Consider the following 16954-nt stretch of genomic DNA (forward strand, 5'->3'; position numbering starts at 1 on the left):
GTGCACAAATCATCTGTCAGTCCCCCATCACATCTGTACCAGTGCACAAATCATCTGTCAGTTCCCCATCACATCTATACCAGTGCACAAAACATCTGTCAGTCCCCCATCACATCTGTACCAGTGCACAAAACATCTGTCAGTTCCCCATCACATCTGTACCAGTGCACAAAACATCTGTCAATCCCCCCATCACATCTGTACCAGTGCACAAATCATCTGTCAGTCCCCCATCACATCTGTACCAGTGCACAACACATCTGTCAGTCCCCCATCACATCTGTACCAGTGCACAACACATCTGTCAGTCCCCCATCACATCTGTACCAGTGCACAAAACATCTGCAATGGCAAACCATTGTGACATCAACATCTGTCAGTGTCCGCCGGTGGTCGATCAACATCTGTTAGTGTACCAGTGCCCCACCAATAAATAAATAAAACATTTAAAGTGCCCCCATGCTAACGTGTAAAGGCGAACACACACATTTGTCACATATATGTAAACAGCAATAGTACCACACATGTGAGGTATTACCACGAACGTTGGAGTGAGAGCAATAATCCTAGCACCAGACCACCTGTGTAACTCTAAACTGGTAACCAATAAACACTTATAAATTGTTGCATATGGAGGTTTTCAAATACCGAAGTTTGGCACCATTTCTCTAGCGTGCGATTTTAAGGTGTGATATGTTTGGTATAAATTTACCCAGCGAAACGCCAAATTTTATATTTTACTGAATATTTGGGTATTATATTGTCTCTGTGTGCACTGAAATCTATTAAAATGTATTTATGCATTAGTGTGTAAGATTGCGTTAGAAAAAACTGCTGCGCAAATACCATGTGACATAAAAATTTGCAAAACTCACCAATTTATTCTCCATGGCCTCTATTCATTATAATGTTTGGGGGTTCTAAGTCATTTTCTAGCAAAAATACAGATTTTTACTTGTAAACAAAATGAGTCAGAAGAATGCCTGGTCTTAAAAATGCCTGGTCTTAAAGTGGATTATAGCTGAAGGTGCTATTTGGATGTTGCGCTTATCTATGTGGCCAGGCTGTGAAAAAGTCTCACATGTGTGTTATTGCCATACTCAGGAGGAGTAGCAGAATGTGTTTTGGGGTGTAGTTGCAAGTATGGCAATGCCTTGTGTGAGAAAAAACTTGTTAACCACTTAAGCCCTGGAAGATTTTACCCCCTTCCTGACCAGGCCCTATTTTGCGATTCGGCACTGCGTGACTTTAACGGACAATTGCGCGGTCGTGCGACGCTGTACCCAAATGAAATTGACGTCCTTTTTTTCCCACAAACAGAGCTTTCTTTTGGTGGTGTTTGATCACCTGTGCGATTTTTACTTTTTGTGCTATAAACAAAAAAAAGCGACAATTTTGAAGAAATAACAATATTTTTCACATTTTTTTATATGAAATTCCCCAAAAAAAATGTAAAAATCTATTTTTTTTAACATTTTAGGCCAATTTGTTTTCTGCTACATATGATTGGTAAAAAAATCGCAATAAGCATGTTTTGATTGGTTTGCGCAAAAGTTATTGCGTTTACTAACTAAGGGAAAGATTTCTGTCATTTTTGGTGTTTTTTTTTTGTAACGAGTAATGGCGGCGATCTGCGATTTTTTTTTTGCGGGATTGCGACATTGCGGCAGACAGATCGGACCCTTGACTGACATTTTTAACACTTTTGGGGGTACCAGTGACATTACTACAGTAATTAGTGCTATACATGTGCACTGTTACTGTAAAAATGACACTGGCAGGGAAGGGGTTAACTTTATTGGTGATGCAGGGGTTAAGTGTGTCCCTAGGGGCGTGATTCTAACTGTTAGGGGGCGTGGCTTGTGATGTAACCACAGAGACATACGATCCTACATAGCAGGATCGTATGATCTCTGCAGTTAGATCAGAGGCTCTCAGGCTAGCGACATAGTACTACATCATTTTGCCTGTACGGGGCTGACCGTCGCAGTAAATAGTCGTGCGGCGGTCGGCAAGTGATTAATATGACACTTTTGTGGAAAAAATACTAATAATTTTTTAATTTTCCAAAGGATTGTGTGAAAAAAATTACAACTTCATAAAACTCGCTATGCCTCTTACTAAATTCCTTGGATTGTCTACTTTCCAAAAAGGGGTAAGTTGGGGGTATTTGTACTGTCTTGATATGTTAGGGCTTCAAGAAATGAGAAAGGCTCATTTTGAACCGCCAATCCCTGCTAAGCAGGTGGATGACAGCTCAGTCTCCGCTCTGTGTGCAGAGACGGAGCTGTCAGATCCCCGCTCTCCTCTATGGGAGATCGGACCGCCTGTCCATTCTCATCCGATCCTATCTGATCCAATCCTCCAGACGGATGGAAAATAGGGTTTCCATCCGCCTGGACTTCACAGACAGGATTGGCTTGGATAGTAGCGGGTGTCAGCGGAGATGTCCACCGCTCCATAGGGCTGCATGGAGCATTCAATCTGGTCCGCCCGAAAAGCTGACAGGTGGATCGGAAAGCCCGTGTGAAAGGGACCATAGGCCATCAGTACATCAGGTGTGATCAATTTTCAGTGATTGGTACCATAGCTTCTAGGCTACCTTTCACACAGACCAAATAATATACCCTGATTTGGGTTATTTTTTACCAAAGAACTGTAGCAGTATACATTTTGGTTCAAATTTATGAAGAGAAAATACTTATTTGCAAAATTGTATAACGAAAACAGAAAAACACATTTTTGTTCAAAATTTTTGGTCTTTTTTCATTTGTAGTGCAAAAAAATACAAACCCCAGTGGTGAATAAATACCACCAAAAGAAAGCTCTATTTGTGTGAAGAAAAAATGATAAAAATTTAAATTGGGTCCAGTGTTGCATGGCTACATAATTGTCATGCAGATTGTAAGAGCGCTGAAAGTTGAAAATTGGCCTGGGAAGGAAAGGGGGTCAAAGTGCCCAGTATTGAATTGGTTAACCACTTAAGCCCCGGAGGATTTGGCTGCTAAAGGACCAGGGGTTTTTTTGCGATTTTTTACTGCGTGACTTTAACGGACAATTGCGCGGTCGTGCGACGCTGTACCTAAACGAATTTGACGTCCTTTTTTTCCCACAAACAGAGCTTTCTTTTGGTGGTATTTGATCACCTGTGCGATTTTTTGATCATGCGCTATAAACAAAAAAAGAGCGTAAATTTTGCAAAAATAACAATATTTTTCACATTTTTTTATATGAAATTCCCCAAAAAAAAAAGTAAAAATCAAAATTTTTTAACATTTTTCGGCCAATTTGTTTTATGCTACCTATGTTTGGTAAAAAAAATCGCAAAAAGCGTATTTTGATTGGTTTGCGCAAAAGTTATCGCGTTTACTAACAAAGAGAAAGATTTTTGTCATTTTTGGTGTTTTTGTTTTTAACGCGTAATGGCAGCGATCTGCGATTTTTTTTCGGTACTGCGACATTGCGGCGGACAGATCGGACCCTTGACTGACATTTTTGACACTTTTGGGGTTACCAGTGACATTACTGCAGTAATCAGTGCTATACATATGCACTGTTACTGCAAAAATGACACTGGCAGGGAAGGGGTTAACTTTATTGGACAGGGAGGGGTTAAGTGTGTCCTAGGGGCGTGCTTTCTACTGTGTAGGGACATTCCTATTGGTGTAAAAGCAAAGATCAACCGTTCTACATAGTAGAACGGTCAGATCTTTACTTTTACACAGGGAGAACTGACAGGCAGCTTGTTTACACAAGCTGCTCTGTCTTTCTCCCTTCACAGGAGCGATCGCAGTGTGACTGGCGGACATCGAGTCCGCCGGTCACACGCACTGACTTGCCTGTGAACGAGCCGCGGCGGGCGCGCGCCTCGGCGGGCGCGCGCCCGCCCGCGATAGGCTCGCAAGTCAGTGACAGGCGAGTGACGTACCGATACGTCACTCTGCCTGGCCGGGGCTGACCGCCGCAGTATATAGTCGTGCGGCGGTCGGCAACCGGTTAAAATAACCACATTTTGTTGCTTTGCAGCCTGAAATTAAGTCAGAGTTTTTGTTCCTCTGCATTGTGTAAAAAGGCTGTGTGATCCTGTATGCACAGATCCTCCCCCTCCTGTGATATCACTCTGGACCAGTCCAGATAAGGACAGTAAGTGTAGTTCATCTGCACGTGCTCAGTTTGGTCTCTATTGCTGGAGAGAACACTTCCTGGGTTTAGCTGAGCTATTCAGGTCACATGATATTGACATCACACATGTGGGCGTGTATACAGATCCTGAATGACAGCCCAGTCCCTCCCCCCTCCTCCATGCCCAGTAACTAAAAAGAACACAGTGGGTGGGATGTCACATCTTGATTGATGGAAGCTCCGCCTCCCATAAAAGCATGAGGACACAGGATGTAGTGAATTTCAAGAGGCAGTGATTCCAAAAAGGAGATAACACCCCTGTACTGTACATGGTTTTGCAGAGTTCTTTTTTTGACTTCTCAACAGCATCATTTACAGCCCGCAGACATGTATATTGAGGTCATAGTTATTTCTAAACTTTTAACTTCCTGACATCCGCGCTACAGCCTATATACGGCTGCAGCGCGGACTTGAATTTTCGGGAGGCCGTTTTTAAACGGCCTCCCAGAAAGACTCTCCCCGCGCGCTCCCGCGAGCGAGCATCGGGGAGAATCTGTGTCGGCCGTGTCCCTTGGACACGGCCGATCACAGATGGTGGTGAATGGCCAATCACAGCGGCCATTCACCACGTGATCAACCCGTCCAATGAGAGATGATCTCATATGTAAACATATGAGATCATCTCTCATCGCCGGCGCTCCTTCCTCACACAGAGCCTGCAGTGTGAGGAAGGAGGGGGAGCTGTCAGCCGCCGGGGACACACAGCAATGTAATCAGGGCACTGATCACCAGTGCCCTGATTACTAAAGGTAAAAAAACATACACACATTGCCCCCCCATCAGTGCCCACAGTGCCCGCCTCAGTGCCCCCCCATCAATGCCCACAATCAGTGCCCATAGTGCTGCCAGTCAGTGCCCATCAGTGCCTGCTCATCTAGGCACTGATGAGCACTGACTGGCAGCACTATGGGCACTGAGTGTGGGCACGGATGGTGCCGCCCATCAGTGCTCATCAGTGCCACCCGTCAGTGTCCGCCAGTGCCCATCAGTGCTGCCTCTCAGTGCCCAGCAGTGCCGCCTATCAATGCCGCCTATCAGTGCTCATCAGTGCCGCCTATCAATGCCGCCTATCAGTGCTCATCAGTGCGGCATATTAGTACCTCCTCATCAGTGCCCATAAGTGCCACCTCATCAGTGCCCATAAGTGCCACCTCATCAGTGCCCATAAGTGCCACCTCATCAGTGCCCATCAGTGCCGCCTCATCAGCGCACATCAGTGAAGGAGAAAAGTTTATTTTCAAAATTTACTCGCAGAAAATAAGAAAAACTATTTTTTTTTTTCAAAATTTTCTGTCTTTTTTCTTTTTTTTTGTAAAAAATAAAAAACCCAGAGATGATTAAATACCACCAAAAGAAAGCTCTATTTGTGTGAAAAAAAATGATAAAAATCTAATATGGGTACAGTGTAGCATGACCGCGCAATTGTCAGTCAAAGTGTGACAGCACTGAAAGCTGAAAATTGGCCTGGATGGGAAGGTAGTTTAAGTGCACAGTAGGCAAGTGGTTAAAAATAAATGTATTTCCCAGTTTCTAAATTCATAAATATTACAGATCATGCCAAAAATGTGTTGTTTTCTTTTTTTTTCATAAATGTGATCTTTTTTCTTTCTGTGCCTTTCCTCTTTTTCTCTCTCTCCCCTGTCATCCTCATCCCACCTGACAACCCACTGCAGCCTTGCTAATTAATGCCCCACCGCCTGTCATACTCATCTTTATCACACCTGGCACCCCACTGCAACCTTGAAAACACCCCACCCCCTGTTATCCTCATCACACCTGGCAGCCAACTGATATCTTGCAAACACCCCACCCCCTGTCATCCTCATCACACCTGGCAATCAACTGATATCTTGCAAACACCCCACCCCCTGTCATCCTCATCACACCTGGCAATCAACTGATATCTTGCAAACACCCCACCCCCTGTCATCCTCCTCCTCATTCTCATCACACATGGCACCCCAATGCTATCTTGCTAACACCCCACCCCTGTCGTCGTCCTCATCTTCATCACACCTGACACCCCACCCTGTGTCATCCCCCATCCTCATCACACCTGGCACCACACTGATACCTTGCTAACACCGCACTCCTGTTATCCTCATCTTCATTACACCTGGCAACCCACTGATACCTTTCTAACACCCCACCCCCTGTTATCCTCCTCCTCATTCTCATCATACATGGCACCCCAATGCAATCTTGCTAACACCCCACCTCTGTCCTCATCTTCATCACACCTTACACCCCACCCCATGTCAGCTCCACCCTCATCACACCTGGCAACCCACTGCAACCTTGCAAACACCCCATGTCATCCTCATCCTCATCACACCTGGCACCGCACTGATACATTGCTAACACCCCACCCCCTGTCATCCTCATGTTCGTCACACCTAGCACCCCACTGCAACCTTGCTAACACCCCACCCCATGTCATCTTCATCACACCTGGCACCCCACTGCAACCTTTCTAACATCCCATCCCCTGTCATCCTCATCTTTATCACACCTGGCAACCCACTGATACATTGCTAATACCCCGCCCTTGTCATCCCCATCTTCATCACACTGGCAACCCACTGCAACCTTGCGAACACCCTACCCCCTGTCGTCCTCATCTTCGTCGCACCTGGCAACCCCCTGCAATCTTGCTAACACCCCACCCCCTGTCATTTTCATCTTCATCACACCTGGCAAACCACTGATACCTTGCTAACACCCCACCCCCTGTCATTCTCATCTTCATCACACCTGGCAAACCACTCATACCTTGCTAACACCCCACCCCCTATCATCCTCATCACACCTGGCAACCCATTGCAACCTTGCTTACACCCCACCCCTGTCATCCTCATTCTCATCTTCATCACACCTGGCAACCCACTGATACCTTGCTTACACCCCGCCCCCTGTCATCTTCATCCTCATCACAGCTGGCACTGCACTAATACCATGCTAACACCCCACCCCCTGTTATCCTCATCAGAACTGGCACTCCACTGCAACCTTGCTAACACCCCACACCCTGCCATCCTCATCTTCATCACACCTGGCACCCCACTGATACCTTGCTAACACCCCACCCCCTGTCATCCTCATCACACCTGGTACCCTACTAATACCTTGCTAACACCCCACCCCTTGTCATCCTCATCACACCTGGCACCTTACTGCCACCTTGCTAACAACCTACCCCCTGTCATCTTCATCACAACAATGCCAGCTTGCTAACACCCTACCTTGTGTCATCCCCATCACACCTGGCACCCCACTGTTGCCCTGCTAACACCCCACCCCTTGTCATCCTCATCCCCCTATACCCACTACCAGCTTCCAAACACCTGCATTGAGAAAGCAGCTTATTTCAATGTTGAGAGTAGTGATGGGCCGAACATCCCCCTGTTCAGTTCGCACCAGAACATCTTGAACAGGGAAAAAGTTCTAGCGAACATGCAAACTCTATTTAAGTCTATGGGACACAAACATCAAAAATCAAAAGTTCTTATTTTAAAGGCTTATAAGCAAGTTATTGCCATAAAATGTATATGTGGACCTGAGTACTGCACTGGGGGACATGTATCAATGCAAATATATATATATATATTTTTTTTTAAACTATAATTTTTACAGGAGCAGTGATTTTAATGATGCTGAAAGTGAAACAATAAAAATGAAAAATTCCTTTAAATATCGTGCCTGGAGGTCCCCTTAATGTGCCTGTATAGTGGCGCATCTGTACGAGGTCTAGTACCTCCATGGGATTATAATTTGGTACTGTCGGTACTTCAGAAACCTCCTTTTGAAAACATTTGTGAACTTCCTTTACTCACTCTGTCGCAGAAGGTGGTCTTTTCGGTTACTATTACTTCTGCACATAGGGTGTTGGAGTTGGCTGTGTTGTCCTGTCGGTCACCTTACCTGGTGGTTCACAGGGACAAAGTGGTGTTACGACCCTGTCAGGCGTTCCTTCCTAAGGTTGTCTCAAGATTTCATTTGAATGAAGATGTTGTGTTCCCATCCTTATGTCCTAAGCTGAAACATCCTAAAGAAATTGCTCTACATTCCCTGGATGTAGTCCACGCAATTCCGGTGTACCTGGCGATGACTGAGTCGATTCGGTAATCCGATTCTTTGTTTGTTCTTACGGATGGACCTTGTAAGGGGCAGGCTGCATCTGCTGCGACCATTTCCAGATTGGATCAGGCAGATGGTGGTGCAGGCCTATTCTATTAAGGGTCAGGTTCCTCCTTTCCCTGTCAAGGTGCATTCTACGAGGGCGCTCAGTGCCTCCTGGGCCTTTCGTCATCAGGCGTCAGTGGTTCAAGTGTGCAAGGCGGCTACCTGGTCGTCTGTACACACATTCACAAAGTTTTATAAGGTGGATGTACTTGTATCTTTCGATGCTGCATTCGGGGCCCAAGATTTTGCAGGCTGCGGTTGCAGAGGCTCCTGCCTCTTGAGGGTGTATTTTTTTCCTGGTGGTGAGCTCCAGTTGTTACTGGTTGAGCTCCAGTTGTTACTGGTTGAGCTCCTGTTTTACCTGGTTGGTTGTGTTTAGCCTTGTTGGGAATTATATGTATTGCTGTGTTTTTCCAACCCCTCATGTTTATACTGCTTTGGGACATCCCAAGAGTCTAAGAAAACATGGAGCTGTGTCTGTCAGTGAACGAAAGAGAAAACTGGATTTTTGTCTTACTGTAAAATCCTTTTCTCTGAGGCTCACTGAAGGACACAGCACCCGTTCCTCTGTTGAGTTGGGTTATGTATTCTTCTGACACTGCTTGTTACAAACTAAAGTCCTATAGCACGAAGTAATGGTATACCCCCTGAAACTACCTCAGGGTCATAACCAAAATTGTTTCCGTCTAGTCCTACTCCTGAAGAGCAAGCAGAATAAGCCTAAGGGTCTAAGAGATGGAGCTGTGTCCGTCAGTGAACCTCAGAGAAAGGGATTTTACGGTAAGACAAAAATCGAGTTATATAACTGATATACTCATTTTAACTTGTAAGCAACAAATGTCAGAGAAAGGCTTAGGCATGAAGGGGGTAAAGTCTTAGTTCACCTTCCTGATTTTTCTGTTCTGTAAATAAAGACTTCAAGTCATATTGGCCACCATAGCAAAGGGACTCACAGATCTCAATGAAGCACAAGTGCACTTGTAGCTAGGGTTGCCACCTCATCCCTTTAAAACAGAACACATATTAATTACACAGGTTCTGTGGCTGATTAAGGTGGTAATTAAATTTACTTAGAGCCTTCTCTGCATTAAATTAGCCTCAGAACCTGTGTAATTAATTTGTGTTCTATTTTAAAGGGATGAGGTGGCAACTCTACTTGTAGCCCATTGATTACTTCCTCCAGCCCCATAACAGTAGGCATACTTGCCAACTGTCCCGTTTTTGCCGGGACAGTCCCGGCAAATAGGAGCCTGTCCTGGCGAATAGGAGCCTGTCCCGGGTAATTTACATTGTCCCGGCAATGTACTTATTTACACCTTGCACTTTATTTATATTTACATATTACATTTTTTTGTATGGTCACACCTGAGCACATTTGACACTTTAGAATTGCAGGGAATTGTGATGAGAATTTTAAACTTTAGGCAGAAGTAGTGCAGCTAAATAGGAGAATTATTCCAACTCTGCTACTTTGGCCTCAAGTTTAACCACTTAAGCCCCGGAAGATTTTACCCCCTTTCTGACCAGGGGGTTTTTTGCGACTTTTTACTGCGTGACTTTAACGGACAATTGCGCGGTCGTGCGATGCTGTACCTAAACTAATTTCACATCCTTTTTTTCCCACAAACAGAGCTTTCTTTTGGTGGTATTTGATCACCTGTGCGATTTTTTTTGATCACGCGCTATAAACAAAAAAAGAGCGTAATTTTAGCAAAAATAACAATATTTTTCACTTTTTTTTTTATATGAAATTCCCCCCCAAAAAAATGTAAAAATGAAAATTTTTTAACATTTTCAGCCAAATTGTTTTATGCTACATATGTTTGGTAAAAAAAATCGCAAAAAGTGTATTTTGATTGGTTCGCGCAAAAGCTATCGCGTTTACTAACAAAGGGAAAGATTTTTGTCATTTTTGGTGTTTTTTTTTTAACGAGTAATGGCAGGGATCTGCGATTTTTTTTGCGGTACTGCGACATTGCGGCGGACAGATCGGACCCTTGACTGACATTTTTGACACTTTTGGGGGTACCAGTGACATTACTGCAGTAATCAGTGCTATACATATGCACTGTTACTGTAAAAATGACACTGGCAGGGAAGGGGTTAACTTTATTGGACAGGGAGGGGTTAAGTGTGTCCTAGGGGTGTGATTCTAACTGTAGTGGGACATGGCTACTAGTGTAAAAACAGAGATCAATGGTTCTACATAGTAGAACCGTCTGATCTCCATTTTTACACAGGGGAGAATGACAGGCGGCTTGTTTACATAAGCCGCTCTGCCTTTCTCCCGCTGTACCGACGATTGTAGTGTGACCGGCGGACATCGGGTCCGCCGGTCACATGCCTGCATTCCTCCCTGAACGAGCTGAGGCGGGCGCGCGCCTCAGCGGGCGCGCGCTCGCCCGCTATTGGCTCAAATCCCAGTGACAGGCGAGCGACGTAGACCTACGTCACTCTGCCTGGCCGGGGCTGACTGCCGCAGTAAATATACTGTGCGCAGTCGGCAACCGGTTAAAATTCCCTTTTCAATTTCCTGTAATTCTCTCTTTATTGAGCAGACCCTATAATCTGATGATAAGTAGGCAGAGATTAATTATGTGGAGTGGGTGGAGCTTCCGGGAAGTGGGTGTGGTAAGTAATTGATAGCTGTGCTGCAAAGTGTCCCTGGAATTTTTTTTCAAATGTTGGTAACTATGACAGTAGGTCTGTACATGTAAATGAGCCTAGGGCTAGGATATAAACAAAGTAGGAGCCTGTACATTGCACCCACAATGCACTGGTTGCAGATGCAAAGCTCAACAGGCTGCAATGCAAACATTTAATAAATGCACTTTTTTATTTTACTAATGTGGGTGCATTTATGAAGTTTTTTTTTTTTTTAAAAAGGTGTGCTATGTCTTTAATTGAAATAGAGTAAATACCAAAGACAATCTGCAGGGGGCAGTAAAAGACCAATGTAAGGCTAGCCTTCTCTGAAGTCCTCCTACACAGTCCTACAGTAGAATATTCCAGTTTTTGTGACCTTCAGATTAACCTCTATAAACAGTTTTCACTCCTACTTGTAACAGAATGTTCAAATGACTTACAATTCACAAAAAAAAAAACTATTCTGTCATCTTAGAGTATTTCTGTTTAAAGTGTACCTTTCGCTCATACACAGGGAATGCAGCCATTCTGTGAGATAGGCCAGCACTCAGCTCTTGGTACATTTCCACTAGACAGTCCACCAAGTTCTAGTAAAGTGATAGGATTTCCTGAATTTTTCATTGTAACAGTCTCCACATGAATTGACCTTCCCCGATGCAAAATCCTTCCCAGTCACTAAGATGTCTTGGCAATGTCTGACAAATCCCATCCCTTGGCTTCCTTCTGGGGTGACAGCCATGCAGACCAATTTGATGCAGTGTGCAGCGTATGGTCTGAGCACTGACAGGCTGACCCCCCACCCCTTCAACCTCTGCAGCAATGCTGGCAGCACTCATACATCTATTTCTTAAAGACAACCTCTGGATATGAAGCTGAGCATGTGCACTCAACTTCTTTGGTTGACCATGGTGAGGCCTGTTCTGAGTGGAACCTGTCCTGTTAAACTGCTGTATGGTCTTAGCCACCGTGCTGCAGCTTAGTTTCAGGGTCTTGGCAATCTTCTTTCTTATAGCCTAAGTGTATAGTACACCCCTAAGTGTAAATGCCCAAATTGGACCCAATTAGCCATTTTCCCTCCCCGGTGTCATGTAACTCATCAGTGTTACAAGGTCTCAGGTGTGAATGGGGAGAAGGTGTGTTAAATTTGGTGTTATCGCTCTCACTCTCTCATACTGGTCACTGAATGTTCAACATGGCACCTCATGGCAAAGAACTCTCTGAGGATCTGAAAAAAAAGAATTGTTGCTCTACATAAAGATGGCCTAGGCCAGTGATGGTGAACCTTGGCACCCCAGATGTTTTGGAACTACATTTCCCATGATGCTCATGCGCTCTTCATTGTAGTTGAGCATCATGGGAAATGTAGTTCCAAAACATCTGGAGTGCCAAGGTTCGCCATCACTGGCCTAGGCCATCTTTATGTAGAGCAACAATTCTTTTTTTCAGATCCTCAGAGAGTTCTTTGCCATGAGGTGCCATGTTGAACATTCAGTGACCACTATGAGAGAGTGAGAGCGATAACACCAAATTTAACACACTTTCTCCCCATTCACACCTGACACCTTGTAACATGAATGAGTTACATGACACCGGGGAGGGAAAATGGCTAATTGGGCCCAATTTGGACATTTTCACTTAGGGGTGTACTCACTTTTGTTGCCAGCAGTTTAGACATTAATGGCTGTGTGTTGAGTTATTTTGAGGGGACAGCAAACGTATACTGTTATACAAGCCGTACACTCAGTGTTGTCACATGAAAAGATATAATACAATTTTTCCAAAAATGTGAGGGGTGTACTCACTTTTGTGAGATATTGTAGGATGTTTATCGCTATATGAATTGTGTAAATCTGATAATAAAAAAGCTCTATTTATTTTATGAATTGAGTTATGTGTAATATATGGTGATGTTAAAGTCCCCCTCACCCGTTGGTCTCTTTTTTTACCTTTGTCAGTAGTGGGATGTTGGCACCATGTAAAGTTTCAAGTCACACCGCTGCATTTTGTAAACATTTTGTAAACATGCTGACACAGACATCTACATATACAGGATGGTAAAGAGAACCTGTTCATCGCTATACCACCTGTGTATAAACTTTTTATTCTATGTTTTTAATCTGACAATATTAAAGCTCTGTTTATTTGATGTATTGGGTTTGTGATCTATGGTGCCATTAATGTCCCCCTCACCGGTCGGTCTCGTTTTACCTGTGTCAGCATGTAGTTTACTAGAGCTGGAGGAATATTTGCATGCACGCCTCTTCATACATTGTGATTTGACTTTGAATAACCTGGATTCACTGGTGTCTCCCAGAAGTATTTTCCTGTAAATGACTTGCACTGTAAAGGAATAGACAGCATTTTGCATACAGGGCGAGGCTTTATGGCAGAAATAAGTTCTGCTTTGTGGGCCTGTTTGTGAATCTGGATTATAATATTCTCCTGCATTTGGAAACCGGATCTGATAATGTAATGTTGTAAGAACAAACACTGGAAGAGATTCATCCATAAAGCCAGCTCCTATGTCATGGCTATTATTGTAGACACCATTTATTTATACAGCCTGGGTCTTTACATGTCCTGCTGTGCAGTGGTCATGTCTGCAGCTGACTGCTTGATGACCCCAAATGGAAATGGATCCGGTGTATGGACAATTGTGAGAAACAAAGTCAGAACAAATGGGGAACACCAGAAAAAAAAAACACCTCCATTAGATTCCATGCAATGACTCTGATTAATAGAACAAGCAGCAAGATGACATACCCATTGGAATTAGTTAGAATGGTCTACTATCATTAAAGTAGTACCATAGGCAAAAAAAAAATTTTTTTTTTCATTTTGGATAGAGCAAGGGAGGGTTATAACTAGGGATAGACCGATATGGTGTTTTCAGGGCCGATACCGATGTTTTGGTCATAACGTATTGGTATGGGCCGATATTTTGTACATTTAAAGTTTTGAAAAATAAAGACAATTTTTGACACAAATCTGGTACTGAACATGTTAATTTTTGTTTAATGCTTAATAGCTGGCTTGCTGGCACCCTGTGGTGGGTGGGTGGCTGACACAGGGGCTGTGGGTGGCTGGCTGGCACAGGGGCTGTGGGTGGCTGGTACAGGGCCTGTGGGTGGCTGGATAGCTGGTACAGTGCCTGTGGCTGGCTGTTACAGGGCCTGTGGGTGGCTGGCTGTCTGGCACCCTGTGGTGGGTGGCTTGCTGGCTGGCACCCTGTGGTGGGTGGCTGGCTGGTACAGGGCCTGTGGGTGGCTGGCTGGCACAGGGGCTGTGGGTGGCTGGTACAGGGCCTGTGGGTGGCTGGATAGCTGGTACAGTGCCTGTGGCTGGCTGTTACAGGGCCTGTGGGTGGCTGGCTGTCTGGCACCCTGTGGTGGGTGGCTTGCTGGCTGGCACCCTGTGGTGGGTGGCTGGCTGGTACAGGGCCTGTGGGTGGGTGGCTGGCACAGGGGCTGTGGGTGGCTGGTACAGGCCCTGTGGGTGGCTGGATAGCTGGTACAGTGCCTGTGGCTGGCTGTTACAGGGCCTGTGGGTGGCTGTCTGTCTGGCACCCTGTGGTGGGTGGCTTGCTGGTACAGTGCCTGTGGCTGGCTGGTACAGAGCCTGTGGGTGGCTGGTACAGGGCCTATGGATGTGGGTGACTGGCTGGCACCGGGCTTCTGTGGGTTGGTGTATGGCTGTGATTTACTCCCGCAAGACTAGTCCCGACTCCAGACGAGGCTGTCCAAGGCGAGGGAGGCGACCTAAGAGGGCAGAATGACGTCACAAAAATATCGGCAATATTGGGCAGTTCCGGGGCCGATACCGATATATCGGGGAAAGTGCATATCGGCCCCCGATATATCCGCCTTGCCAATAATCGGTCTATCCCTAGTTATAACCCCATTTAGATTTTTTTTTTCGCCTTTTGTGTCCCATTGTGGAGATTTCTCTTCACTTCCTGTTCCATAGCTAAATGGGGAGTGAGAGGAAATTCCTACAAATGAAGGGAATTCCTTGGGCTCCCCCAGGCCACCAAAACTATTGTCTCCGTTGGAAGATTTCCCCTCTATTACTTTTATGGGGACAACCCAAAATTCAAGATTTTCTTTTACTTTCACTTTCAATGATGATAGTAAACAGGACCAATAGAGAGGGTGAATCTCCCTAATGGGGACACAGACAGCAATAAAATCTATAGATGTTCTAACCCCTCTGCACTCTATCCAATAAGAAAAAAAAGTTTTGCCTTTAGTTATACTTTGTCTCTTTCTATGGGTTTCTTAGAGCAGGGCTCTTCAATTTTTTTAGTACAGGGACCGCATTGTATATTTTTATATTTTATTTTAAATATTCAGAAGCCGTAAGAAATCAGTTTTATAAATCAACGTATTAAAAAAAATATATAGGAATACGTTTTGTTTAGCCATTAGAGCCCCCCTTACATTACAGTCCCCATCAAAGCCCCCAGAGTAACTTAATAGTCCCCCTTACATCAGATGACTTCCTTCTATGGCTGGAAGTTGTGCCACAAGGCAGGATCCAGAGAGGAGAAGCAGACAGGAATGAAGGAAGCTCCATCTTCTTGCTGCAGCAAGCTCATCATCCATTGCTAGGACACCTGCAGTCCTAGCAACCACGTAATGGGATTGGGACAGTGCAGTGGGGGAAACCTGAATCAAGCTGTAGGCTGGATGCAAGCCAGTATTGGGTTGGATTTGGCTCATGGGCTGGGGCTGGGGTTTGGAGACCCCTGACTTAGAGCATTGGTGCCCAACCTACAGCTGTTTGGCACATACTGTGCAGCCCTCCGGGACCCTGTAGGCCAGTAATCTGTGTTTATTCATGTAAGTAAAGGGAAAATATTTTTTTTGGCTTCTAGTAGTTCGATGGTTTGGTTTATTTCTTTCACATTACCTTACTATTTCTGGTCACTCTTTTAATGGTTTTCGTTGTGTTCTGATCCTTTATAGTGTGGGTGCATTGATTTGCAAAGGTATGTAACCTTTCTCCATGTCTATTATGAATGTCTCCTGAAGCATTTCCCCAGTCTCTGTTCATCTTCTGTAACAAGTCTAGTCTTTCATCAACTCTCTTAACATGCCCATAGCCTCTTACAATCTCTTGTAGCATGCCCACATTCTCTTACTACCTCTTGTAGCATGCCCACAGTCTCTGACCATCTCAGTTAACATGCCCACATTCTCTAACCACCTTTGGTAACATGCCCACAGCCTCTGACCACCTCTTGTACCATGTTCATATCATAGTCTCTGATCACATCCTATAGCAAGTCTACAGTCTTTGATCATCTCTCTTAAAGTGGTTGTTAAGCCACTTATATAAAGTTATCTAATTCCCTCTGTAATATAAGAATAAGTGTCCCTGTGTCTGTGTTGTAGAAAAAATATGTTGATCTGTACCTAAATCAGAGCATCTTCCGGTGCTTAGCTCACCCCTCGACTCTCTCCTCGGCCCAGCTGACAGCTCCAGGGGGCGGGGCCGAGTACGGCCGCCGACATCAGCCAGGGAGGAGGTGAAGAGAGGAGAGAGCTGAGCGGTCAGGTGATCACTGGGAGCCGCTCGGATTTAGGTACAAATCGCAAATGTTTTCTATGACACAGGGACACTTATTCTTATATTACAGAGGGAATTAGATTATTTTAAATAAATATGAGAGCAGCAGAAGTGGAGGGATGGCACTGATGAGCAGACAGGCAGGGAGGGGAGGGAGGAGAGGACAGTGCAGGGCTGCGGATGATGGAGGCACGTAAGCTGACCACGGTTTCAGGGCTCAGCAGCCATGATATACCCTAGTCAGTGTACAGAGGTGGGTATGGTATTAACTGGCAGGATCAGCCAGTATTTTTAGGTGTTACAGGAGGTTAAATGACACATTACAAGCACTGTGCTGTATAACATGCTTTTAAGGGAAAAGGATCTGTTTTTT

Source organism: Pelophylax lessonae (assembly GCF_965119305.1).
Source record: "Pelophylax lessonae genome assembly, chromosome: 1".
Taxonomy (NCBI): Eukaryota; Metazoa; Chordata; class Amphibia; order Anura; family Ranidae; genus Pelophylax; species Pelophylax lessonae.